Source organism: Artibeus jamaicensis, unplaced genomic scaffold, assembly GCF_021234435.1.
Source record: "Artibeus jamaicensis isolate MK-2021 breed Jamaican fruit bat unplaced genomic scaffold, CSHL_Jam_final scaffold_474, whole genome shotgun sequence".
Taxonomy (NCBI): domain Eukaryota; kingdom Metazoa; phylum Chordata; class Mammalia; order Chiroptera; family Phyllostomidae; genus Artibeus; species Artibeus jamaicensis.
In genome coordinates, this window is record NW_026522046.1 from 48,331,628 (window position 1) to 48,358,048 (window position 26,421).

A 26,421-nucleotide genomic window follows, 5' to 3' on the forward strand; every position below is an offset into this window, starting at 1 on the left:
AATCTCGTGGTGGCTGCCTGGTCCACCCCACCCGGCCGTTTAAAGACTCGCTTTTGAACCAAACTCCATGCCCTTCACACTTTCTGAGATTTTGGGTGGATCGCCTGATACCTCTTTCCCTCCCATGTCACTGCCGCGGGAGTCCTCCTCTCCCTCGCACGTCAGCCACCTCGCTTGGATGCCGAGGGCTGGCAGTGCCTGACAGCTGGTTCCCACTCGGGTTTGCTGTTGGTGCCGACTGCCGGCTGAGACCAACGTGGGGGCTCTCGGCCGGGTGACGGACGTCTGATCTCTCCACGTGGCCACGGGGCTTCCTTGCAACATGGCGGCCCGAGAGGAAGGTCAGCACCCGGTGAGAGCGAGCTGGGCAGAAGCCGTGGTGCCTCTTACGACCCTAGAATTCATGCAGCATCATGCCCCCATGTTCTGTTTGAAGACATTATTTTTTTGTTTATTGATGTTAGGGAGGTAGGGGAAAGGAGAGAAACATCAATTTGTGGTTCCACTAATTGATGCCTTCATCGGTTGATTCTTGTATGTGCCAGAAGAAGAATAAGAAAAGGAAGAAGAGGAAGAAGAAAAAGAAATCTGACACAGGACAAATTCCTGGATTGTTGTTGGCTTGTTTCTTGACTGAGGGCAGGGGGCCAGATGTGTTGATCAAACAAAGTCTAGAAAAACAAGATTCTCAAAAATAAATCCGTGTGATGCCCGGGGGTGGGTGCTGCCCAGCACTTTCCAGGGCTTCCTTGTGTCGCCATGGGGATCAGTCGGTCAGTGTCGTGCCTGACGCCGGAGCCACTGTGAGTTAACCGCGTGTGCGGGGCTGTGACTCGGAGGCTCGGCTGCTCTGGAAAGGGGAAAGTGTGTGTTGGGTCCCGTGTGGCAGGAGCCCCACGCGCTTATGTATCATCGCACCTTGAGAGTGCTCTTTGGAGCGATATGAATGACACCTTGCCAAACTATGCTATTTTTGTTTGCTAAAAATCTTTAGGTTAATGTTAAATTTGCAAAGGGACATTTCAGAACAGTGCGTCGGAAGTCTAGGGGGAGTGGAAATCAATAAGATCTTTGAGAAAATCCCCTTCCTTCTTTTCTTATCCCTCCTGTCTTCCTTCCCTGACCCCTTTTCCTTTCTTACTCTGAATCTACGTGAGGAACATAGGCCTTTTCGTAAGATAGCATCTTTATTGGTAGATTAGGCAGCTCAAGTTTATTTAACCATTATTTATTCCGTATCTTTTCCGTTCAAAAAACGATTTGCGTCTCTTTTACCTTGGAAGTCATCAGAGCCACTAGGATTTCACTCACTCAGTCACTCAACAAACACCTGTCGAGCCCCTCCTCTCCGCCAGGCCCTGGGCGCGGAGCGGCGCCTCGTGCGGTGTCGACTGCTGTGCCTCCCCATCAGAGGGGCCACAGCAACGCCTGCGCGTCTGTGTTCTGGAACCATTACCTACCAGGAGATGGAAAATCCATAGACTCTTAGGTGTGTGCCAGGTGCATGCATATTTCTACGCTGTATACGGTGTCTTCCATTGCTTATGAATGTCTTAAACTGGATCTCCACGATCACTGGTTGTTTCTGGAAATTTATATGTAACATGAATGATCCTGCCCTGGCTTGCAGTTCACCTCCTCTGTGTAGTTTAACCCCTTCCCCGGTGAACAGGTGCTTCCTGGCGCCTGTCCTGCTCTGGAGGAGCAGGTCTGCCTGTCCCAGGCTGGCCCCAGGTGACCACCAGTGTCCGGTGTGTCTCTGAGCAGCCCCGTGAAGATGCCCGTGGTCAGCGGAAACCCCTCAGCCTGCAGGGAGGGTGAGGGTTAAAACCAGTACCTCCAACGGGTGCCTGGGGCTACTATTATTGCTGACAGTACTTCTTTGGAAAACAACATAATATTATACATTGGTTTGTATAAACGCAAAAATAGCAATCCACATACTCTTTGATTCACTGAGAGCGCTTTCCACAGACCCCGAGCCTGATAAATATTATTTGAACATTTGGATTATTGATACAGTTTGCAACCTGGATCTTTTTGTTTGTTTCGTTTTCTAAGGCATGCACGTCGGTCCCAAGGAATCTCAGAGAACTACCCCACAGGAAAGTGCGTTTCAGTGGCTTACATTCCTCATCAGGTGACGCTAGGCGGTAAATGAGACGCTTCTCAAAACCCAGTTTGTGAAATCACCGCGTGGCGTTCACAGCACGTCCCTCAATAAAAGGCCATTCACGCCCCTCTTGCCCTGGGTCCGTCAGCTCCCCGGGGGGGGGGGGAGCTGGTGCACCTGGTGCAGGTTGGCTGGCAGCACATGTTTGTAGTGGGAAGAACGAGCGCTCACCCCTCCTCCCGGACGCCCTGCCCTTCCCGCCACCTCCCGTCTTTCTGTGAACTTGTCAAGATCCAGCTCTACGAGGCGGAGCCTCCCCCAGTGGCCCCCGGACAGAACCTTCTTGCTCTCTTCTCGGCCCCCCCATAGCACGTTCCACAGGTGCCACTTGTCACATTGTGCTCTGATGACTTGGTAACACGTTTCCTGGTGTCCCTGTCAGCCTCGTGAGGGCAGGCACCCTGGCTCACTTGCCTGGGTGACCCTGATGCCTAGTCCAGTACCCGAGACCTGGCTGAGTCTCTGTAAAAAGCAGCCACACCAACGGTGTCTGCTTGAGTGGCCGGCGGCCCAGGAAGGGTCGGTGCAGCCTGTGCTGTGCCGAGATCTCATGGCCAGAGACCGGCAGGGGGCCACTTGTCTCAGGGCAAACAAGCGCTTGGAAGTTCACTGCTAAGAAGAGCTCAGTGCGGGGGTGGGGGTCTTCGGTGGAGGGTCAGGAAGGGAGTCCCAGGCGTCTCCCACAGTGACAGGGCAGCAGTTCCAAGACCCATGATGAGGACGCGTCCTCCGAAAGGACACCATCACCCCGAGCGATGGCCACAGTCCTTGCCCGTGAGCACCTCCCCGTCTCCCTCTCTGGCTGCAGGGTGGTGTTTTGGGGGCCTGGGGATGGCTGGGTCCCTCCGCTTAGGCTCCCACCACGGATGCCCAGGTCGGTGGCCCGGCTGCGGGTGGGCAGGGTGTGTCCACACTTGCTGTGCTCTGAGCCCCAGGGACAGGCCACTTTGAATGGCCCCCCCAACTGGGTCCCAGGGAGACTCACAAACTCCCTCCTGTGGGAGACACAAGCCACAGGGCCGGGGACAGGTAAGCAGGTGTCCGAGGTGCCAGGTAAAGTCCGAAACCAGAGCCCTCGAGGCCTTAGAGGACGGACAGCTGACTCCCGGCCTCCGCCGCCCAGCACAGTGGGTCCATTTCACTAAAAAGCCGAGTGCTGGCATTTGGAGTTGGCTCTTCCCCGTAACAGCCCCGAACGACCACAGCAAACCTCAGAGTGGACGGCAAAGCCGTCCTCAGGGCTGGCGCTGGCTGGGCCCGGCAGGAGCTGGGCGCTCGGGGCAGTCCTGGGTACACAGGAATCCAAGTCCTCTTTTGCTCTCAGGTCACACTTTAAAAAGCGAAGTACCTCTCTGGTCACTGGGGCGCGGGGGGCGGGGAGTGTGCCGGCAGAGCGGAGCGGGGGAGAGACTGTTCTGAGAGACAAGATCACGGAGACAGCTGAAGCGCGGTGACGGCTCGCGCTCGTCCCGCTGCCGTGGGGCAGAAGGCTGGGAGGAGGGCGCGTAAACAGAGGCATCTGGTCCCCCAGCATGGAGCGGCGGGTCGCTGAACCGTGGCAGATGCAGCCTCAGCTGTGATTGGGCACCGGGCGTCAGCGTCCGAGCCCGGGTCACGCGCAGGGCCCCTGTTCACGGTGACAGCGCGGTGTCAAACTGCCATTCTTTCTTTCTCGGCTGCTTTTTTTTCTCCCTGAAATCTGCCAGCTCTGGGAAGCAGCGCAGAGCAGGCCCCACGGGTTCGCAGGCCGGAGGAAGCGGGCGGGGAGGCAGCGAGTGACACCCTGGAGGGACTCGGAGGGGCCGGGAGAGCCAGCCGCAGGCTGACAACGGCGTGGGCAGAGGCGTCTTCGGGTTTGCGTTGTGGGAGGAATTCAGTCCGGACGAGGCCGGTAGTGCCGTGGCCAGCAAATCGTGCAGAAGGATGGTGCGTGCAGAGCTTGGCCTGTGAGGTGTGGGCGTGGCCCTGGAAGACTTAAGGAAAGCACTCCCTAAGGAACAGCAGTGAGGGAGCCAGTGGTGTCCAGTTTCTTAAAAACCGAAAGAACGGGTGTTGGAGTGAGACCCTGGGTGCTGGCCACAGGCACCTTGGCTCTCGGGTGTCTCTCACTGTACCAGCGGTCACCCCATGCTCGTCTGGGGGGCTGGTGCATGGGCCCTTTTCTGAAGGTGGTGCCCCTGGCAGCCGACCACTTCTCCCACGATTTGCAAAACCCCGTCTTTTTCCACTTGGGGGTTTGCTCTCTCTCTCTCTCTCTCTCTCTCATTAGGTAGGAGAAATTATGTCCAGAGCTTAGTTTATTTTAAAAAAAAAAGCACTCCCAGGTCAGGTTTCCGCTTTCAGTTTGTTTTGGAAGCAGGGCGGGGTGAGGGGGTGGGAGGCGGCGCGGCTGCCCTGGAACTGTGTTCCCACCTGGCTGAGCCACCTGACTTGCCAACCTTCCCTCCCACCCCCACCCCTGGCTTTGTGTGCTGGTCTTCACTGTTCTCGTCTCTTCCCTCCGTGCGTGTCCTGGGGGTTCATTCCACATTTTTCTGATGTCCCTTCCTGTCCCTCATCCAGCATGGAATCGGGGCTAGACTAGTAAGTCGGGCAGGACTTAGAAATCTGTAGGAAAAGGCTTCCTGGGTCTGGGTGGGGAGACTCAGTGATGGGTGTCCCAGAGCCTGGGGCCTCGCAGGCCCAGGACCCGTGACGGGTTGTGCTTGCTGTCAATAGAACAAACAAGCAGACAGACAGACAGAATGCCTGACCGCATGACTCAGCACCGTGAGCCCAGACTGACCTCTAACACACGTGGCTTCCTGGGCCCCTGAATCCTGGAACCTTGGTAGTGACAGGATGGTCCCTTTCCCTTCTCCTCTGTCCCTTTGTTTCTGGAAGTTGTCTCCACTCCTCACGGGCTGTGTGTTCCACGCGCCCAGGAAGCCCCTTCCGGCTCCTCGGCCCCATGCTGTGTCTGCCTCTCTCTCTCTCTCTCTCTCTCTCTCTCTCTCTCTCTCTCTCTCTCGTCCTTCACTCGCCTCTCCGGGCCTCTGACCTGCTCGCTGGGTCGGTCCGTGTGCTCAGCACTCCCCCCGGGCCGATCAGCGTCGGCCCTCACTCCTGCACCCTGTTCGACTCCAAGTCTTTGGAAACGGGGTGTGGGACGGTGACGGTGCTCCGCCACCCTCAGCGCCCGTGGCCCCTGAGCAGGAGCCGCACGGGCACGCTGGCCAGACTTGTGCGCAGCGAAGCGGTGCGGTGGCCAGGTGACGTGCCATCCGGTGGCCGAGACATTTGTTCTCCGTCGAGGTTGCCCCTGTCCAGACGAAAGCTTTGATCCCCGCTAAGCAATGTCTCCCCGAGAAGATGGTCTCGCCATTAATTAACCGGAGAGCGTCCTGAACAGCAAACTCCCACTCCGTGGGGCGCACGGGCCTTTCCTCCCCACACATCTGGCCCCCCTGTAAACGGGTGCGGGGCCCGCCCCCCGCGGGACCTGTGCGCCCTGCTCAGGATCTGTTCTCAAGTTGCTGCGGGGACCCCACCGTATGATGGCAATTAGGAGCTGTTAGTGTGCAGATGAGGCCTGAGTGTGGCAGGTGGCGGGACCGGCCTCAATTAGCTCACAGGCACCAAATCCCCTCCTAATGAGGCTGGGCCACCCAGATGAGCCGGGAGGCGAGCGTCGGTGACAGCGGCAGAGCATCTGAATGGGAGGCGGGGAGGCTGGTCAACAGGTCCCCGGCTCAGCCCCGGAAACGGCCCTTCTGGCTCCGCGGCTCCACCGGGCGAGCCGGCCCAGGCCTGCCAGGCAGCGGCAGGCGGGGCTGGCGCAGGAGGACTCGGGTTTGCCTGTCATCTCCCCGGGGGGCCCCTAGGTCACCTCACCTCCTCAGTGTGTCTGGGTGACGAGGTGTCTCCCAGCGTAAGTGGTACAGGAGACAGGGCAGCCAGAGCGTCGTAAAGGGCTGTTGTCTGGAGTGGAGTTTGAATTCCAGGCCTGTCACTGGGACAACGTGTGAGTCTCACGTTGGGTATTGTGCTCCCAGGACAGAGTTGCTTCCACGGCAAGTCTCCCAGGCTCCGTGTGGCCTCCCCACCCACCCCCCACTGATACGGGACTGGAGCTGCCCTGCCTCGCTGTGGGCTTCCGAGAAAGGGAAGAAGCGGAAAGGACTTTGGAGAAGGTGCTGGCTGTCGGCAGGGTGCGTCTCGGGTGCTGCGCTACTGGCCGTCTTGCCAGAAGGTTCTGAATCTCACAGGAGCAGCATCCGTTGCCCTGGACTGTGAATGTCCTGGGTTTTCTAGGACTAGAGATGAGCCCTGGCCGGTGCGGCTCAGTGGGTTGGGTGTCGTCCCACAAACTGAAAGGTCACCAGTCGATTCTGGGTCAGGGTACATGCCTGGGTTGCAGGCTGGATCCCCAGTTGGGGGCACGTGAGAGGCAACTCCCTCCCTTCCCCTCTCTCTAAAAATAAATAAAATCTAAAAAAAAAAAGGACCAGAGACAAGTCAGGGTCTCGCTCTAACCGCACATTCATCCCAAAGCTGTGTGTGACAGAGGGGCCATAGCACCTGTGTTTTCTCGGGGCCGAGGCCTGTGCTGCGGGGGCAGGGCGGGCTCTGCACTGTGCGCAGTTCTCGGACCCCAAATCAGCATTCTGGAGGGGGAGCTGGGGCTGTGTGTGCAACTGGTGGTTTGCAGCTCTTCCCTCCCCACCTCCTTCTTCTCTGGCAGCACACAGACCGTGTGGAGGAGGGCCCGACACCTCACACAACAAGGCCGGGGACTGGAGCTGGGAGGCGGCCGCCCCTCGGCGAGCACGTGAGACGGCCCGGCTGCAGGGCTCAGAGGCAGAGGGTGAACCAGGAGCCGCCGGGGACTGCCGCATGCACTGTCGATTCTGATCCAAATAGTAGTTCCTTGATCGCTTCTGTTCTCTCCCTGCTTTTGCTGTTACAACAACCGACTTGTGTTTGAAAAGGATGCCTCTTTGAAACAGGGAGCTGGCCAAGTTTTACACGACGACCAGATTCATCGCTACCTGTTTGCAGCTCTGGGACTTGGAAGACTGAAGGCATTTAAGTTCCGCAACGTCGGCGGCGGGGCCTCCGTCGTCATGGGTATTGGCTGTGTCCTGAGGGGCTCGCAAACCTTTCAGGGACTGTCCAGAACACCCGTCAGTCCACCGGGTTGAAAGACCAGAAGATGGTTCAATTTCATTCTCTTTTTTTCCTTCCATTTTTCTGCCTTCTTTCCTTTCTTCCTTTTTTTCCTTTTTTGGGGCAGGACCCAGCTCCAAAACCACTTTGCTTTAGCTTTGTCTTCGCTCTCCCAGAAGCCCTGCAGGGAATTAAATCCACGCGTCTCCGAGACGTCTCCTGTCTCCCAAGCCGGCGGGACACGCATCACAGTGAGCGCTTCACTTCTCTCGGGCTCAGACGCATCTCTTTTCTCACTCCGCCCTGGGTCTCCCTGGGAGAGGGACCAAAGAGCAAGCCTCGGAGAGTCAGAGTTTGCTTAAAGGTTCACGGCAGGTTTTTACAACCCTGATAATGAAAAAAAATTATTCTCACCCAAGGACTTTTTTTTTTCATTGCTTCTGGAGAGAGAGGAGGGAAGGGAGGAAGAGAGAGAGAAACATCGATGCAAAGGAGAAGCACCCATCAGTTGCCTCCCGCACAGCCTGGTCCAGGAAGCGAACCTGCAACCCAGGCACGTGCCCGGACCAGAAATTGAACCTGTGACCTTTTGGTTACAGGATGACGCTCCAATCACTGAGCCACACCAGCCAGGGCTAGCATTCTGATATTTTAATTTGAATTCTTCCAGAAGCTGGCTCAGAGGCAAAGGTTGAGGCAAACAGTTTATTTGGAAACACTGTTGGAGAGTGGGAAAATGAGATGGGGGGAGGCAGTCGAAAAAAACCTGTTTTCACTCTGATCACCGCTGTGGAAGCCAGTGCCACCTGGGGGGTCGGGACAGAGAAGTCCCCAGTCAGAGTTACCCCAGCCAAGGGGCCACCCATCCTCAAGCCTGCAGCTGCCCCCGGGAGCACTAATGCCCACACAGAGCCCCAGTTGGTCCAGCATGGCTGCTGGCCCGAAGAACCTGCAGTCGAAGCCACAGTTTCGGGAGGGGTCGCCAGAGTGAGGGGGTTACCGACAGGACACGGACCACCACAGTGCCCCGTCCTCCGGCTCCCCTGCCTCGCTTGGTTTTGGTCCGAATCTCATTCTCTGCTTTTCCAAACCCTTTGGTGTGCAGCGCAAGGGCTGGAGGCCCTGGGGCGGGGAGAGGGTTGGGGGGGTCAGGAGAGGCAGAGACGGGGGAGACATCGGGCCCCCACAGGTTTCCTTGACGTGATAGACAACACGGAGGAAGACAGGTGCGGCACCGGCGGGTCTCCAGTGTGAGGCTGATGGGGGGCAAACCCAGTTCACCGTCAGCGCCACACCTGTGGTCGGGGCCGGTGGTGCGGCCAGCAGGTTGCTCGTGCGTCATTAGTTAGCCTCGCAGGTACAGAGTGAGGGTCGAAAGCATCAGCACCGGATGGGGCCTCAGCCAAAGGCCTGGGCCTGAGGAATGCCAGGGTTTCCCTCGTTTTGCAGGCGATGCTCCGAGGACCAGAGAAGTCACCTGCTCAGGAGCCCGTCACACTTGGGGCCATGACCGGCCCAGCCTCTCAGGCCCTCGGGTCCACCTGCCAGTTCCCAACAGGGAAGGCTGGGTGCCCAGTCCCTCCTTAGCATCACTCCCTTCTTTCATCTCAGGCTCATCCTAGTGAGCTCCCTTCTCTTGCCCGCTGAACCCTAACTTGACGGATGGGTGTAGACCTCAACAAGCAAAGACACCCCAGGTACATGCTCCTTCAGCTGGTGGGTGGCACAGAGGATGAACAAGGGGCTCTCCAGGGTGCGGGTGGGGAGAGCCCTGAGTCCAGCATTTACTGGTGGCCCTGCTGCATGCGCCCCCAGCAGGGCTTTCTCTCGTGTGGGGCTGGAGAGGCCCTTCACCTGGATTACTAATGCCTTTCTAAAACAGGGACATCTGGACACACAGACACACATGGGCACACCGTGCGATGGTGGAGACAGACACCAGCGTGGTGTGCTGCAGACTCAGGGACCTCAGAGATGTCAGCAAGCCACAGGCAGCTTGGAGAGAGGCTGGAACAGACCCTCAGAGGGGACGGGCCTCAGAGGCGTCAGCCCAGCCAGCTCCTTGGCCCCGAACGTCGCGCCTCCAGGCTGTGGGACAGGGTGCAATACCCGAGCATCATTTAGTTTTGGCTGCAAACTCACTCATGACATCAGGGTGCCAGCTCCAGAGCCACAAGTCCTAGGCCCGAAGCCTGTCCCCACCACTGGCCGGCTGCTCAACCCTGGGAAAGCCTCCGGCCTCTGGGTCTCGGTTTCCCCGTCACAGAACAGAGACGGCAGCAGCACACCACCTGCGAGGGTCCCGGGAGGCGAGCAAGTTGGGGAAACGCTTTGTGAGCAGCGAGCGCGCCAGGTGCAGGCTCCTCGCTCCAAATCCCCAAGGAGGGTTTTCTCCTTAACTTTTGAGAAAGACTGAAAATGGAATCGATTATTTTAAATGCGTCACCCCCAAATTCTCTGACAAAGACATTTGGTTTCATCTCTAATGGCTTCTTTCCAAATTTCAGCTTCTTTCACCCCAAATTTCTCCTTTGGGTGTGCAAAGAATCCCAAGGAATAACGCACTCACAACAAACTTGAAACAGCATTGGGGGGGTGCAACATCCTCGGCACCAAAACAGAGACGCCCCTCCATCGCCGGGCCAGCGGCAATACCGGGGCCAACATGGCCACTAGTCCAGTGTCACCCACTAAACATGCTTTCTTAAACAGTGACCACTGGGTTGTTATCTTCCAGCTTCTCCTGCTAATTAGACATCCTGAGTCAAAGTTAATTTGGTGGAAAATGTTTCTCAACTTAATGACATTTATGGGCAATTAGGCGTGTGTGGCGGGGAGCGCACACTTGCAACGCAGCCCGCTTTGCCTGGGCTTAACAAGGACCGCCTCCTCCTCGCTGGAGACTGCTCGTTCTCCGAGGACGAGGTTCCGGGCGGGCACGCCGGCCTCCTCGTTAGAGACCAGTGACTGTTCTCCCGGAGAGAGCTCCCTCACAGTAACGAGGTGCAGATGGAGAAGAAACGAGGCCGGGCGAAGCCCTGTGTGTTCTCTAGAGCTGTGTCTGGGGCAAGAGTCCTGGGCTTCATGAGTGGAAAAAACCGTGGGTGCAGGCCTCGCCTCGCGGACGAGTGGGTACCACACACTGGGTGTCATCCTGCAGTCGGAAGTGGCTTCTGTGGTCAGTGTTGGCCCATTCGATAAACAGCCAGCCGTGGGAAAAACAGCAGTCCTTGATCTCAGCGTCGTGGTCACGCACCTTTGCTGTTGGGTGTTTTGGGGTTTGTTTGCTTCTGCTTTTTGGCAAAATATTTTAAGGTCGTTTGGTCGAAATCAGCGCACACAGCCCCACCTGCCCACCAGGTGGAAACCCGTTCGAGCTGCGGCCGAGAAGCGCAGGTACGGGCCAGGGCGCCCGGGCCCGGCTCAGCTCCCGACAGCACTGCACCCACCTGCGCCTGCCTGCGCCTGCCCTCCCCCGAGCTCCGTCTTCCCGCCAGGAAATCCATAGTGGAACTCACGGGAACATGCTACTGTTTTCCTTTGGAAAGGCAGGGCTGTGTCTACACACGCACACACACACACGCACACACGCAGATGGCACATGGAGATAACCCCTCCCTCCGCTGTGGGCAGAGTGGTCGATGGAGTGAGGGGCTGAGGCTGAAGCAGAGAGGCCCAGCCACTCGAGAAGACGGCGGGCAGAGCTGCCAAGTGGGGGCTTCCTACGATTAACCCACCCCCGGGGCACTGCCCGGCCTCTGCTGCAGGGAGCCAGGAACTCTCCTGGTCTACTTAAATATTGAAAACATTTTATTCTGCTTAATTACAGCACATATACACGTGATATAATATACAATATGCACAATATATATATAACCTTACAGGTGAGGGGACAAGTGTTTTGTTTTTTTAATTGTGGTTATTATATAGACAAGAAAATTTCAAGAGCATTTTCCCCCTGAGTGGTTGGAAGGTAGAATAAAACATTATGTAACAACCAATAGTGGTAACTTTGGAGGACCCTTAACCTATATGTAGTTATCGGGAGCAGACCTTTCCTAAGATAAAACAAAACAAAACTTTCTAAAATAGTACAGTAGTACTCTTTTAACATATTGTAACAATATTTTAATATGTAAATATTAGACTGTATAAGTATACACGTGAGCTATAAGTGATATATAAGCATTGAAATAAGAGGAATGTACCAAATAAAATAATGATCAGGTTAAAGCTCTTAAAATCAGCAAGACAAGGAGGCTGTCATTGAACCGAACTCTCCAGGAGGTGGAGCTGATTTTCTCTAGGAGCTGCCCAGCAGTGGACATCGCCAGAGTCCGGTTAAACTCCCAGGTCCCAAACCAGTGTTGTGCGGAGCTTCGTGCACCTTGGGGACCTGGGGGGAGTCTGCCCAGAGGCCCTAGGGCAGGCCGGGGTGTGCAGCTGGGAGTTGTGGGGCTGGAGGGGTGGGACGGGCCTGGCCTCCAGGCACCCCCAGGAGCCCCTGCCGGGGACAGTGGGGAGGTGACTTTTCTGTGGAGCATGTCCTGGTGTGACCTCTCCTCTGTATGTGGCCGCACCCTCGCTGGCTGAGCCGTCACTCATCCAACCTCCTCCCCCATCTGTGGAACAGGTGAACGCAGCCCTTGCCCTCCCACAATGGAGATGGAATGAACTTCCTCATGAGCTGTGTCCCACAGCGCCGCCCTGGTGGCTGTGGCTAGAATGACAGCAGTCACTGAGGATCCCCTCAGCCACGGTGGGTGCCTGTTGGCATGCGGACACCGGCGGAGGGAGCGCCGCGGGGGAGCAGCGGGACACCCAGATGCGAGTCCCGGCTGGCTGCGCCATGTTCTCCACGAGCCACACAGCTGCCTTGGCTTCTGTCTCCTGCCTGTGAAATGGCTCTCAGGACACCTGCCTTACAGCCCCCAAGACTGTGCCTGCTGTAGGCCGAGAGGTGTCGGCGTGGGTGGCAGTCCTGGGGGCAGGGGTGGGTAACTCTGACCTGGCTGCTGCCCTGGACTTGGGAGCTGACCGCAGCCTCCGTCTGTCTGGGCGTGGCCACTGACCACGTGCCCTTCCCCCGCCCTTGCCCACTCTGCTCCCCATCATGCTGTGCCCTTTGCTGCGGATCCTGCTTCCTGCTAGGTCTCAGCGAGGTGACAGGGCACCCAGTCCTTGCTGATGGGGATCAGGGGGCCGACGGACTCTCTGGCCAGGGTAACATCTGCACTTCTACAGAGTGTCCCCCTGGAGACCATACTTTTGCAGGAGAACCAACTAATGGGTGAGCCTGCAGGCGGTGGGAGGGGCCCTGGCAAGACAGCGGGTGTCAGGTCTGTGCCCCCCCCACACACACCACCTGCACAGAGGGCCGGCCACACCCTTCCAACATCTCGTCCTCATTCTGAGACTCTGTCCCCCTCCTCTATCCCATCTACAATACCCAGGAGCAGAATTGCTGGGACATATGGTGATTCTATTCAACAAAAGGGGAACCCATAAGCTTCTACTGATATAATTAAACAGATAAATAAGTGGAAGATGTAAAAGCTTTTCCTTAAAATAAAAGCTTTTTCCTTAAAGAGAAATAATGGAATTAAAATGTCATCAATTGGCAACCATCATAGTTATTATCAACCCAATCAAGAAACATCAATGGATGTTAAAAATTGAAAGTGAAAATTTGGTGAGGAATGGGATATTTACATAGTTTCTTTTTCTACTTACATAGTTTTCAATATTTTTTAATATTTACATAGTTTCAAAGTACCTGGCCAGTTTCAAAGTAGCTTATCAGTTTCAAAGGGGGGAAAAAGTCACTTTATAGTGGAGATGTGTGGAAGATGACCACCTTCATCGTTTGAGTTGTGTTAAAATCGAACGCGAATCTGGTTGGGGTAAATTAAGGCCATGTAGGACTTGGCCTTGTGCTTGGAGAAGAACCCGGCCCCTTGCCGGACGCTCCTGCCAGAGCCTCAGAACGAGGACTCTTCCCAAACACCCACCCTGTGCGGCAGCCTCCAAAATAATTGGTTCGCAATTAACCTCCAAACATGTCGAGGTCGTGGAAGACGGGAACTGCCCCAACTGGGGGAGACTGCAGAGCCGTGATGACTGCCGCAGGTCCTGGCACGGGTCCCTTCTCGGTGACGGCGACGGCACTGCTGGGGCAGCCGGAGCGACCGGAAAGCATGCGGGGATTCCAGGGGTACGTGTCAGTCAGTCTGCACCTCCCCCTTTGAGGGCCGCGCTTCGATTGTGACAGAGAAGGTCTTGGCTTACAGGAAACACACACTCGAGTATTTCAGGGCAATGGGGCGGCATATCGGCCACTTACTGTTGAATAAATTAGGGAAGAAAATTCTTTATCCTGTTCTTGCCACTTTCCTATAGTTTTGAAATTATTTTAAAATGAAAGGAGAAATGCTTTTACAAGTCTTTGAGTTACTACGAGAGGCAGAAGCTGGACCCTCCCCCCAGTAAATGAAGGGCCTGGCGGAGGCGCATCCTGTAGAAAATGCCGCGGCCTTGGGTGCCTGTGCGCGGGCTCGCCCAGCACCGAGAAGAGCCCTCCTGGCCCTGTTGCCCAGTGCTGGACACATGTCACAAAATGCATGTAGTTTGCTCCTCTTCCCTTTAAGTGGACGTCGCCACAGAGTCTGGGACCGAGGCGGAGCCCACGCCTACCTGACAGGCAGGAGCAGGTGGGCTGCAGAAGCCCCGCCCAGACCTTTATTCACTTGCAGCCTCTGCCTGAGCTGAAATCCAGCTCAGGGCCGCACTCAGACCGTGGGTCTAGCCCTTGGGGCTCGAGGGTTTGGTCAGGGAATGCTGTTCCGCTTCCGTCTGGGACACAGACCCCACCACGGGGGTTACACGTTCGTCTGGAGAGAGGGGAGGGGAGTGGGAAGAAGAGGGGGCAGCGGGAGGGTTCACCACAGGCTTTTAGGAGAAGACGGGGATCAGACCCATGAGCATGATGCTGGCTCCTGAATGGGGTCCCCGTGTTGGCAGCAGCATTGGGAGGGGTAAGGAGTCTGACTCAGAGCGGTCAGCGAGCCCTCTGCATCCAGGGGCCGGGGTGGGGTGTGGACATTGTGCAATTCTTTTGATTAAACACATGTGGATCCAGAATTAATGAATTAATGCATCCGGTTGGTCATGAGAATGAAGTGAATGAACACTCGGAGAATCACAGCATGGTGCCCGGCACAGTTAATGTCAGCACAATGCACACACGAGCCCCCAGACCAGAGACGCTCCCCCAACCCCACCGGCTGAGCGCCCAAGGCTGCGTGCGGGCGCTGCCCCAGCCCCAGTCCCAGCGTTGCCACCTCCTTTTGTTATTTGCGATGGTGCTTTTCCTCTAAGGATTTCCAGGGTTCTCCACCAACTTCAAATTCCCCGGGGGAGGGCGGTGAATCCTCACATGTAAGGCAGCAAAATGAAGCTCCTCCACCAAAATACACCCAGTCACCTGTCTCCCCTGCGCCAGCCCCTCACCTAAAATAACCCAAGCTTGCCTTCCCCGGGCCACCGCCGACCCTCCCCTGTCACCAGAGACCCCCGACATGTTTTGCTACTGAACCTCGAGAGCCTGGACCGGGAGGGTTTCTTTGGAGAATGTCAGCTTGGTGCCAGTCTGGCTGTCCTCGGGCATCACCTCCGGGACTTCGGTCCCGCCAGGGACACGTCGGCGACGCTGGACATTGACACCAGCATCTGGACCCTGGGGTCTGCTCTGAGCACGCACATTGTGTTTGTGGGTCCCCATCTCCTGGGAGAAGCAGCCCCCCGTGATAAAACTCCTGCAGAGAAACCAGACTTTTAAGACCGAGGGGCAGTCAGGAGCTTTGGTCCGGGATTTCGAGGCTGGGGTTCCCCCTGTGCTCAAACTTCTGGAGGTGGAGCTGCAACAAAGAGGTCAGCCTGCAGCTGCCAGTGGTTTGGGGAGCAGCCCCAGAGCCGGCGGGATTTACAGCCCACTGGCCAGTAAGGGGCGCTGTTGATTGACGGACGTGGAAGAGAAGTGACCAAAGGATGCTGTCTGTGTCCTGTGGTCCTCTGAGGAGTCCCTCTGTGGGGGGCGATGTGATTTGAGCTGGAAAAGCCAAACGAGAGGCTTCAACCTCATCAGCACCTTGCACGCTGCTGTAGGCACCCAGGCCAGCAGTCTGCTCGCCTGCTCCCCCTGGGCTGCCGCCCGGCCCTGCCTGTCCAGCCCCTCTTCCTCCCCAGCAGATGCCACACAGGGCCTGCCACCCCTCCAGGCCATGAACCCCGGCCTCGTGTTCCATCCCCCGCCCCGCCTTTACGTTCATCTCCGAGGACCAGCTCGGGCCACCCCGGTCCTTATTCACACTCCCCACCCCGAGTCCCTCTGCCCGAAGAGTACCCTCGCTTGGCTGGGTCAAGGGCTAAAACTGTGGACTCAAAGAGGGGCCAGGGGAGAGCGCAAAGCAGAGAAAAGAGTCCAAAGGCCTTGGCGTTGTCTCTTTGTCTCATTTGCGATGGGCCCTAGGTCACCACCACGGGATAATGTGCAGGTCGCACACTGTCCTTTACCACCCGTCCTGGCCCCGTTTAGTCCAGGGCTCAGAGACGGCTGCCCCCTCGCTCTGAGACAGACTCGGAGGTGACCCGGGGTAGGAGGCTCACCCCCTGCCTCTGCAGGCAGAGGCCCTGGTCCTCGGGAGGGCACGTGGGCGCCTCCTCCAGGAAGGGCGACAGAAGTGCGACTCGTCACAGGCCCTTACCCTGTGATGCTCACTCACACCAACCGGCAGCAGCTGACCCGGGTGAGGCCTCTCACCTCTCGCCCAGGTTTCTCCTGCTGTCCCCACGCAGGGAGGACGGACCGGACACGAGACGTTGGAAAACTTGGGACCCTGCCTGGCACTGTTTCTCTGTTAGGTGAGGGGACGGGTCTGGAGCGGAAGGTGGGCTTTGTCTGCAGCCAGCAGGCAGTCAGGTCGATGCCCACGCCCCCTCTCCCGTTGTGAGGTTACAGGGCACGGGAAAGCACCCCATTAGCATGCAGATTTGGATGCCCATTCTCGGGGCACAGAGTTGGGAGGCTATATGGGAATCCTCCCTGCCTTTGGGGGGCGGGGGGGGGGGAGTCCAGCTGCCTCCTCCAGGGCCTGCCCATATCTCTTGAGACGTCAACACATCGTTGAAAAGTGTCAGGATGAGGGAGAGGAAAGATAATTATTCCGGCCTGGAGAGCTACTTTGAAAGTGAATAGAATCTGTCAGGTCGACTCTGGGAAACAGCAGTCAGCTGCTTGTCCTGGCCGCAGGAACAGGGTGTATCTGGAGCCCAGGGCGGGCGTTTGCACCGCCGGTAATCAGCTTAAGTAGGTTTCTGTGGAGGCGAGCAAGGCAGGAGGCACATGGCAATCGCTGAGCCGGCTGCGAATGGCCACCCGAGCTGGTGACCTGGGGCTCCTGTTCCAGTCTCAGAAAATGAGTCTCACGTGTTCTTCGTGAACAAACCAAGAGCGAAGTCTGTGAGGGTGTGGTGATTTCCAGGTGGGTGGGGGCAGGGCAGCAGAGGCTTCCAGGGAAACCTGTGGCTTGGGGCACAGGTTCGGTGGCCTCCCAACCAGGAGCGGAGGACAGACAGACCTGGACGCTGGGTAGGGCCGACGCCATGTGCTCACGCCGCCAGAAATGAACACCAAGGCTCGTCTACCCTGAGTCATGTCCCCAGATCACAAAGCAACAAGGCAATTGGTTGGCATTCTATAGGCGGCACAGAGTTGGAGCTGCTTCTCCCACCCCGAGCTGCTGTCCGGGGGATTTGAACTTACCCGATTGTGGAGGACAGACCAGGTCCCAGGAAGGGAGGGCCGGGCGAGCAGTCGCTGGGCCTCGTGCCCAGATGCTGGGCGTTCCTTCAGAACAAGGGTCTCCCTGGGAGGTGGCTGCTAGAGACCTATTGCGCCCAGGCCCCGACCCCAGGCGCCCGGAGAGTCCTGTGCAAACCCTGCAGTCACTCAGGGGCGGGTGTCAGTCTGCATCATGCTTCTGAGTTAAAAGTGACTCTGGAAAGTAGTGACACTCTGCACCCATTTCCGCACTTGCTAATGGGGTTGGGAATGGGGCAGAAAAGACTCTCTGGTCTGAGAAGGGAGCCTGGGGGCTTTGGGGTCTGGCTCCAGACCACGGGCACTTGTCTGCCCCCAAGGGGGGAAGCCCTGCCCTGCCTCCCTCCTCATCCCGGGGACAAGTCCTTGAGGTGGGCCTTCTCACCTGAAGTGGCTGAGGGCCCGGCCTGGTGCCCCACTCCTGCCCCTCCCTGCCCTGCGGCCTGTCCCTGGCATTGGCCTTTGTAGAAAGCCGGCCCCAAACAGGCAGCCGATGGAGACAGAAGACCCTGCCTAACCTGGGGAAGTGGCGGGGCGGGGGGGGGGGGGGGACGGTGGCCAGCCTCTGCCGTTTCTGCAGAAGCTCACTGTCCCATGTCACCATTTCGGCCAGGCACTGTCCTCCCCTTGCCGTAGCCAGTGGTCATGGTCACAGGCAGACAGGCCTTCTCAGAATTCCAGACACCCAGGAAGACATTTGTCCTGAGGCCCCTGCTTCCTCTGCAGAAATGTCTTCGCCAACACGGACGGCTCTGTGTCCTTCTTCCTCTCCTCAGGTCAGGGCAGTGTCACCTTCTGAGTCAATTGCGCACACACCCGCAAGGCCCCGCAGCCCTGACACGCTGGCCTGTCCTGGTCAGGTGGGATCTGGGTGGCCAGCGTTCAAGGCCTCGCTTGCTGTGTGGAGTCTCCCGTGGGCCGCAGTCTCCCCGAGGACTCTGGGCCCTCGGAAACCGTCTAGGGAAGGGGAGCGGGGCCCCTGACCACCTCAGCAGTGCAATTCCCTTCTGCTTGGCCAATGCCAATGTCGTGGGGGGGGAGTGAGCCACTGGGTGCTGGCTTTGCTCAGAGCATCCGGAGAGCCTGCTTCTGCGTGGCCCGGCCTCTGTCCACGGTTAGCCGCACGCCCTCGAATGGCGTGAGGGTCATTCCGAGGAAGAAAATCTCATCACAATGTTTCAGAAAAGCCTCTGTTCACACAGCAAGGCTGGCTCCATTTTGCTCATTCCCTGGCAGACTGCCGCCTGAGTTTCCACCCCCCGCTGTGTGGAGGGGGTGGCGTGCACGTCGCTGGGTTAGATGGAATAATGGCAACGACTGCAGTAACCACACCCGCAGCTGGATCCAGGGGCCTTGAACTTGTGGTGCGAGCCCAGGGCATGATACACGTGGGGCTCTGCACCCAGCGCTTCTCCTCGTCAGTGGGTAATACAGTCACCCCATCTTACAGAGCAGGAAACTGAGGCCCGGAAATGCCGAGTAGCTTGCCCAGGTCCCACCCCTAGAACGTGGCCGAGGGGAGTGTACTCCTTCCCCCAAGTCTGGATTCTTGTGTGTCATGTTCTGTGACCTTGGCTGTGGTCCACGAGTCACAGTAACAAACCACAAACCACTGAACCCTGCGGCTGGGGTAAGTCGAGTCACCCCTCCCTGCAGACACTTATTCAGCCACAGACTCATCAAGCCCAGCAAGTCCCTCAGGGAAAAGGGGCTCCTTTTTCTCTGCTGCTGCCTTTGGCTCGGATGCCTTCCCTTGGCAGGAAGTGGTGCTGGCCACCTCTCCCTTAACTGTCCCTTAAGAACTCGGTGTCCCCCTGCTGAGCAGGATCAGCAGCTTGACGGTGAACCACTACTGTATTTTAAAATTTGCTTTATGTTTTAAAATACAGAGGGACCGCGTGTTTGGGTTTAAAATTGTGAGTGACCACAAAGTGGATGCTGTAGAAATTAAAAGTCCTGTTCCTTTCATCTTCCAAATGGCTGGGTGTGTAATCTTTTTAAAGGTTTTATTTATTCTTTTGAGAGATGGGAAGACAGGGTAGAAAGAGAGGCAGAGAATCCCCGATGTGAGAGAGAAACATTGATCATGGCCTCTCAGTTGTGACCCGACCAGGGGGTGGGAGGGGAGACCAAACCCGCACCCCAGGCACGTGCCCTGACTGGGGGTCCACCCGGTGGCCCTTTGCTTTTGGGGACGACGCCCAACCCACTGAGCCACCCTGGCCAGGGCTGGGTGGGCGGTCTTCCAGGATGTCCTGTCTCACCAGATGCGGATGCGGATGCTGAGCACCCTCCTGCCCCCTGCCCACGGCCTCCTTCTCTTCCCATCGGACCGGAGGGCATCTCGGTTTCCCACCGACGGGCCTTTTGGGTGGCTCCCATTTCCGTGATTGTGAATGATTTTATAACCCTGCCCTGTACACGTGCTCTTGTGGACCTGCGGGAGCAGCTTGGCAGGATGCAGACCTGGAAGGGGAATTGCTGGGTCGGAGGGCACACACACGTCACTTCTCGGTGCAGACTGCTGAGTTGCTCCGGAAAGAGGCCGTTCAACCCGCACTGCGACCAGCAGGTTCAAGGGGATGCCATCTGTGCCCCTTCCCAAAGGTTATCTCCAAGTTTAATGACACTCGTGTTTGTCCTCAGCTTGACTTCCCACGGGCCCCGGGACCCCCGGTCAGCGTTCATGTGCATGCCCACAGTGTCCCACCAAAATGAGCCCGGATTCGTAGGAATAGGATCCCCTGCACCTTGGAGCCCACACGCGAGCAACAGGAACGAGCCGGAAACAAGCCTCTGGAGACTGTGCACCTGGACTGGGTCTCTCACGTTCTTCTGAAGACAGAAAGTCTGGGAGGCTTTCCGTATGGAAATTCTGCCAGTCTGGCGTTTTGGGAACACTTTGAACTTCCACGGACCATGCCTGGGGGAGTCGTACAGATGATGCTAAACAGTAAGAACACGAGTATCGAGGGCTAACGTGCATTTAAATGGGTAGCTGCTACCCGGAAGCCGTTGTCCTCCTGAAATTAACCGGGAATCATCAACACCAAGCTAACATCGTCTGCTGTCACTATTGTTACACCTACCAATGATTAAATGAAGCCTCATTGTATGCCGGGTGTCACGTTAAGCATTTGTTACAGTTTCCAGACACAGTCCCCGTGGGGAAAACGTCATCCCGCCTTACAGATGCGGTCGGCACCGAGAAGTTAAGGGCTTTGCCTAAAGTGATGGCTGGTACCCGTTCGTGTAGGAATTGGGCCCTCTGTTGATGCCCCAACATGGCGTTTTCGTCACTGGGCTGAGACACAGTCTCATGCCTCCTTGCCTTCGGAGATCCTACTTCGAGAGGCATTCCATGTGCAAGACACTGTGGGCAAGGGAGCGGGTCAGGGTCTCCTTCTTTCAAAGCCAAACCAAAGCCACAGGGGCAGGGGCCAGGCCTGAGCCCCAGGCTTTCGGTCTTTCCTTCATCACGCCTGCATCTCTGGGATGGAAACTTCCACCACACCGCTCCCCCTTCCCTGGACACCTCGGCGGCGGTGCTGAATGGGGTCCTTTGCAGACAGCGACACTTCTCCCATTGAACCGGCCCCTCTGGGGGGTGGGCGGCAGGGGGTGAGGGTGCGTGTGAACTGGTCTGCCTCGTGAAGCGGCCATTCAGGTGGCCCAGGCAGTGAGGGGCCTGTTGGGCTATTTGTGAAGAAGCTGGCAAATGTGGGCCTTCTTGCTGGCAGGCAGGAGAAAGGGCCGCTTGTCTCCGGGACGTCAGAAGAGAGGCCGGCGCAGGTGGACCTCTCCAGGGACACGCTGTCAGAGGCCAGGCCTGCAGGTGCCGCCGGGGCCCGGGACGCGAGCTTCCTGGGTCGGGCGCGGGAGGAAGAGGCCCGCCAGCCCCCCACAGAACCGCACTGTTGTGCCCGGGTGAATGAGAAAGATGTTTCAGGGCTGCGGACGGATCTGGACGGTTTGCCAGGAGGACAAAACGTCTCCTGTGCAAGCCCATTTACATAGTCCTATCTCACTTGGGCTCTCGGTGACCAGATTCAATTGTGCTGGTGTCCCCTGTGCAGTGTGATATCATAGCTTCAGAGGAAGGCTTTCTTCAGAGGTCACGCTCATTTGTCCTGGGGATGTAGTCATTTTTTGTGTCACGGACAATGTTTTACTGTGAAGATACGAGCCAGATGGCTTGGCCACTTGCAGCCCACAAGGACACAGTGTCTGTGCTGCCGGTGGGTGAACAGGACCCATTGTCCGCCGCTCCCGAAACTCCAGTGCCCGCCCCCGTGGGGGGGGGTGATGTGTTTGATAAATTGTCAGGTCTCTCGGGAAGAATCCATGAAGCAATGTTCCAGAAGGACATAGGCCTCCCAAAACACAGAGCTCATGTGCCCTGAAAGCGCCTGCACCCTCCACCCCTCCACTCCCTCAGGGGCGAAGGCCCTGATTTCGGTTTCGGTCCACAGGCCGGTGCGATCTGTCACACCCGTGCAGGGAGAAGCTGGGTCCCACCCTCCAACCCCTCAGAGCCCCACCAGCCCTGTGCTGCCTCGCCAGAGACAGAGCGTGCTGCGGAAGTGCGGTTGTGGGATGTGCCCCATCCCTTCTGCCCAAGATCATCCCGGATGCCTGCAGAGGGGAGGGCTGTGTGGTCCTGGGCTGGCCCCCTTCACAGGCCGAATGGCCCCAGGCCCGCGGCACAGACGAGGGAGGGCTGCCGAGCACCCTCCTCTCGCTGGAGGTGCCTCCTTCGGGGTCCCTCTCGGGACAGGCAGCTCAGTGCCTGCCCTCCTTTCTCCCCTTCCTTCTTTTCCAGCCCGCGTCCCGTCTTTCTAAATGAAGCGCACCCTTCCGTGCCGCTTTGCCCAGCTGTGGCGGGTGCGCTGCCATGTCAGAAGTCTCCGTTTCCTGCCTTAATTGCGGCCGGGCCAACCTTGACTGGCAAGGAGAAAGCCGCTGACAGGTTTGGGCTGTGTCCAGACCTCCTCAGACTCTCTGGCAGCCAACTGTTTGACAGTCTATGCAAATGCATGCAAATGAAGGGACACTGGCCCAACACCTGCACGGAGTGACCATCCTGGCCGGCCCGGCCTCCCCGGAATGGGGCTTTCAAATGCTGCCCAGTCGCTTTCTGCTGGTGTATTATGTGTTTGTCAGCAGAACGTGGAGCTGATAAAAAACATTCCCCTTAGTCCCACAGGGCTCCACGCAGACCGGTGAACGCCGAGGCGCTGGGATGGCTGCCGGCCAGGCCCGTGAGTCCCCGCGCTGCGGCCAGGGCCGGGCAGCAGCGTCCCGTCCCCTGGGCCCCCCCGCGTGCAGGAAGGCCTTCTGTTTCCCTGGGCGGAAAGGAAGGACGTTGGTGGCGGGCCACAGAGCCAAGGCCGCTCTCCTTAGCAGCTGGAACTTGGCAACTTTGAGCAATAGTGTGTCCTGGATTTTGAAAAAGCCAAAGAAAAATCTGCCAGGGCTGTCAGGCAACGGGAAAGGGGGAGAGACCCGCCACCTCGAGTGGGAACTGACTTGCCAGCCGCGCATCCCCGCCCGCCCCCCCAGACTGTGGGAAGACTGCCAGGCGGCGTGACTCCGTGTCCGCAGGCCGCCCGGCCACCTCGGCTCCCATCTGCTCGCTCCTCCACCGGAGAGGCCAGGCCAGCCCGTCAGCTGCTGTGGGAGAGCAGGGTGGAGGCCGCATAGTTGTGAGTTCGGCCTTTTGGAAGATAAGGCAAATGCCACCCGGCTCGGGCCCCACAACCAAAGGCTGGTGGGGAATGTGGGGATCTGTGGCCTCCCGAGAGGGGGGACTAGGCCACGGACACACCAGACCCTTGGTCCACGTGGCCCTTAAACCCCGGCCACCGGCCCTGTGGGGGTGGCCCTCTGTGTGGTTAATGCACTGAGCCTGGAGCTTCAGAAGGAAAGGTCGTTTCTGCAGAGACGCCTGCACAAACCAGGACGCCCGCATCCCCCTACCCTCTCTCCCGACGGGTTGGAAGGACCTTGAGAGATGGGTGTTTTCTTGTGCATTTGGGGGCACCCTGGTGTATCTAAATATGGGACCTGTGTCCTGCGGATAGATCTGCAGCTGACACCGGTGATGTCTGGGGACTCTGCAGGCGCCGCTCACACCCAGCAAGGAACTGGTGTCCGTGTAGGCTGCTGGGCTGAGAAATGGGCACTCCAAAGTGGGGTTTTCCCCCCAAAGAATCATTTTGCCATGTGTGCAGCTGAAATCAACCCCATACCTGCCCGCCCTTCCTTGCAAAAAGACAGGAGAGGAGCGTCAAGGGGGACACCCTGAGGTGTCTAAGCGTCCAGCCTTCCCACTCTGTGGGGAGAGGGCTCTGGGCTCCCCAGAGCAGATGTGGGGGCCTCTGGGCTGAGTCGGGGGGCGTGTGGACATCTGTCCCTGAGGGGAGCCCGGATGCCTAACCAAAGGGCCCAACAGACCGACGGGAGCCGGGGCTGCGTCCCTGGTGAACATCTCAGTATCGGGATCAGCACAAGGACGGCACCAAGGGCTGGTGGGACCACAAACTTTGCAGACATCGATTCATACAGAGAGAGAACGAGGGTAAGCGAAGGTCATAAAGGTCTGTGAGGAGCCTGCTAAGCACCCAGCACGGAGCATCCACCCTCCTGAGCAAACGGTGGTACAAAGGCCCCCTGAGAACTCCCCCCGGGGCGTGTCACAGTGGGCCCAGCTTGTTGTTCACCATAGGACCCCCACACCCTGTTCAGTTCCGTCCACACGCTTCCGGGCCCCCAAGAAGGCAAACTCTCGGTGGGACCAACCACGTGAGAGAAGAAGGCGATTTAAATTAGAATGTAGGGAGCTTGGGGAGGGGGTGGGGCCCTGGCAGGGTCCTCTGTCCCCTTGACTCCCCACGAGAGGCATCCTGTTGCTGGTCTTCGTAACATCGGCTGGAGTTTCAGCCACAGTGTCATCCATCAGCTGGGAGGTTGTGGGTGGGTTTGGTTTTTTCCCAGCCCCCAAGTCTGGCACAAAGGTGACTAGACCCCATTCGCCTGCCCAGAAAGCCAGGGCCAGTGCGGGTTCCAGGGCACCAGCTTTGTTTTACTGACTAGAGAGAGGGCTTCCTGGTACCAGCTGTAATTTGGAATGTGCAGGCATCTCTTATTGAAATGAGCCCACTGTTTGCCGAAGGAAGGAAGGAAGGAAGGAAGGAAGGAAGGAAGGAAGGAAGGAAGGAAGGAAGGAAGGAAGGAAGGAAGGAAGGAAGGAAGGGCCAGAGAGAAATAAAACGCCACGTAAATGAGACCGTTTCGCCTCTCTCTTGCTGTCTCTCTCCTTTAAAAATAAGCTTTGGAACCCAAGGTGGTTGGTTGTATTTAAGCGGCTTTAGCGCCTTTTCAGGGCTGTGTGCGGGGTTGTGGCCACTCAGGCGGCAGTAACTTTGAAAAAATGACCCGTCTACACCCAAACAATAACAGAATCCCCCTTTTTATGTTGGAAACGCCCACAGCTTTCTGTGTATCAGCGGACTCCCCACGTCGATGCAACTGTTTGACCAGCCTTCTACTGAACAACTTAATTAAGCAAAAGAAAACGTGTCAGTTTCTGCCAACTTCACAAAAACAGAGCGGTGGGGGGAAGACGGGTCGGCCGCATTAGCCCGCATTCCTGGGCCGGCTCACCAAAGCGCGGCCCGGCCTAGCAGCGGTGCCAAGGGGACCCTGCGCGCAGCGCCATTCAGACTTATCAAGACGCATTGTTCCGCAGACCACGCCGCGCACAATTAGCGCCGCCCCACCTCGGGGGCCGCGGCGCGGCTCGGCTGCGAGCTCTGCCTGATTCAAGAAAAGGAACCTTGTCACGACGCGGCGCCCACCGTTGACGTCGCACACGGCGTTGGGGACAAAACAGTGTGCCCGCCATACGGAAACAGCACGCTGTTTTTCGTTTCCCCCAGCTCAGTGTCCCGCCCGCCCTCTCCCCGCTTCCCTCCCCAGGAGAGCGCAGGCAGCGCGCACACGGCAATTGTCCGCTCCCTGCAATTTGTACTCGCCAGATCCGACCCCAATTTAATCCTTTTTTTAAAAAATCCTGAGGGTGGGGGCGTGCCCCTGCCTAAATCCTTCTCTGGAAGCTGAGAAACTGGAGGCCCCAGGAATCCTGTTTCCTAGCCAATTAAATGTAGTGGGTTTTTTTTTTCCTTTCCAGGCTTCGGTTTTGATTTTGCTTCCTTTATGTGAAGCCAGGACAGAGCTGAGCGCCCCCACTCTGCCCCCCACCCCTACTCCATGGGGGCCTCCAGCCTGCTCAGGGAAAAGTGGGGCCTTTCAGTGGTGGCCAAAGGGGATTCAGAAACATCGCCGCTTATTTGGGGTGAGATTTGATCGGCACCTGTTTGGCACGGAGGCTATGAGTTTGTGGTGTTTTTATTCCCAGTCTCCCCCACCTCTCTCATCATCACCATCAGTGGCGGCGACAGCAGCATCTAGCACCACCTGATGCGGGAAATGTCCCAGTTGGAATCCCACTGCCCCGCGTTCCGGGCAGGGAAGCAGACTCAGGCCAACCTCCGGCTCTGATTTTGCAGGGAAGCCGATACACAGTGTCCGTAAGTGAGAGGACCCCGAGTCACATCACTGAGAGGCGGGCCCTCTGGTCCCAGGTGAGCTGAGGCGCCCAGGCTTTTCCGTGGGGACTGGGGGGGGGCCCTACCCTCTGAGCTCCCCGCCACCCAAGGAGTCACTTGATCCAGAGGCCTTTATGTGTGTCATTCCTCGTGGGGATATTTCCTATGAGAGTCTCAAACCCGGCTCAATGTTGGGTCGGCCGTACAGGCAGCTTTTGTTTGCTCTGCCACTTGAAAAGAAATACATACGATGTTTGCTAGAGAAGCTGGGCACGCTGAAGACAGAGGGAGAGGCTGGCACGTGGCGTGGAACTAAGTGGCAACGCCGTGCAGGGGGGAGAGCGGCACTGTGCACACACGCCCCTCGCAGATACGCGCAGATGCGATGGGCCGTTGGGACTTTTCCTTCGGATTTTAAAATTGCTTCTCGCTTGAGCTTAACACCCCCGTGAAGCGGCTTGACTAATACTTCCAGGGAAGCCATGTCCCCCCGTTGGTTGGGACACCTGCGGAGTGTGCTGGTCAGGGAAAGCAGGGATTGGCAGGGATGAGAGGTGACCGGCAGTGTCTCCCTGCCAGCCACCCAGGTGGTTCATCTCAGAGCAGTTATTCTG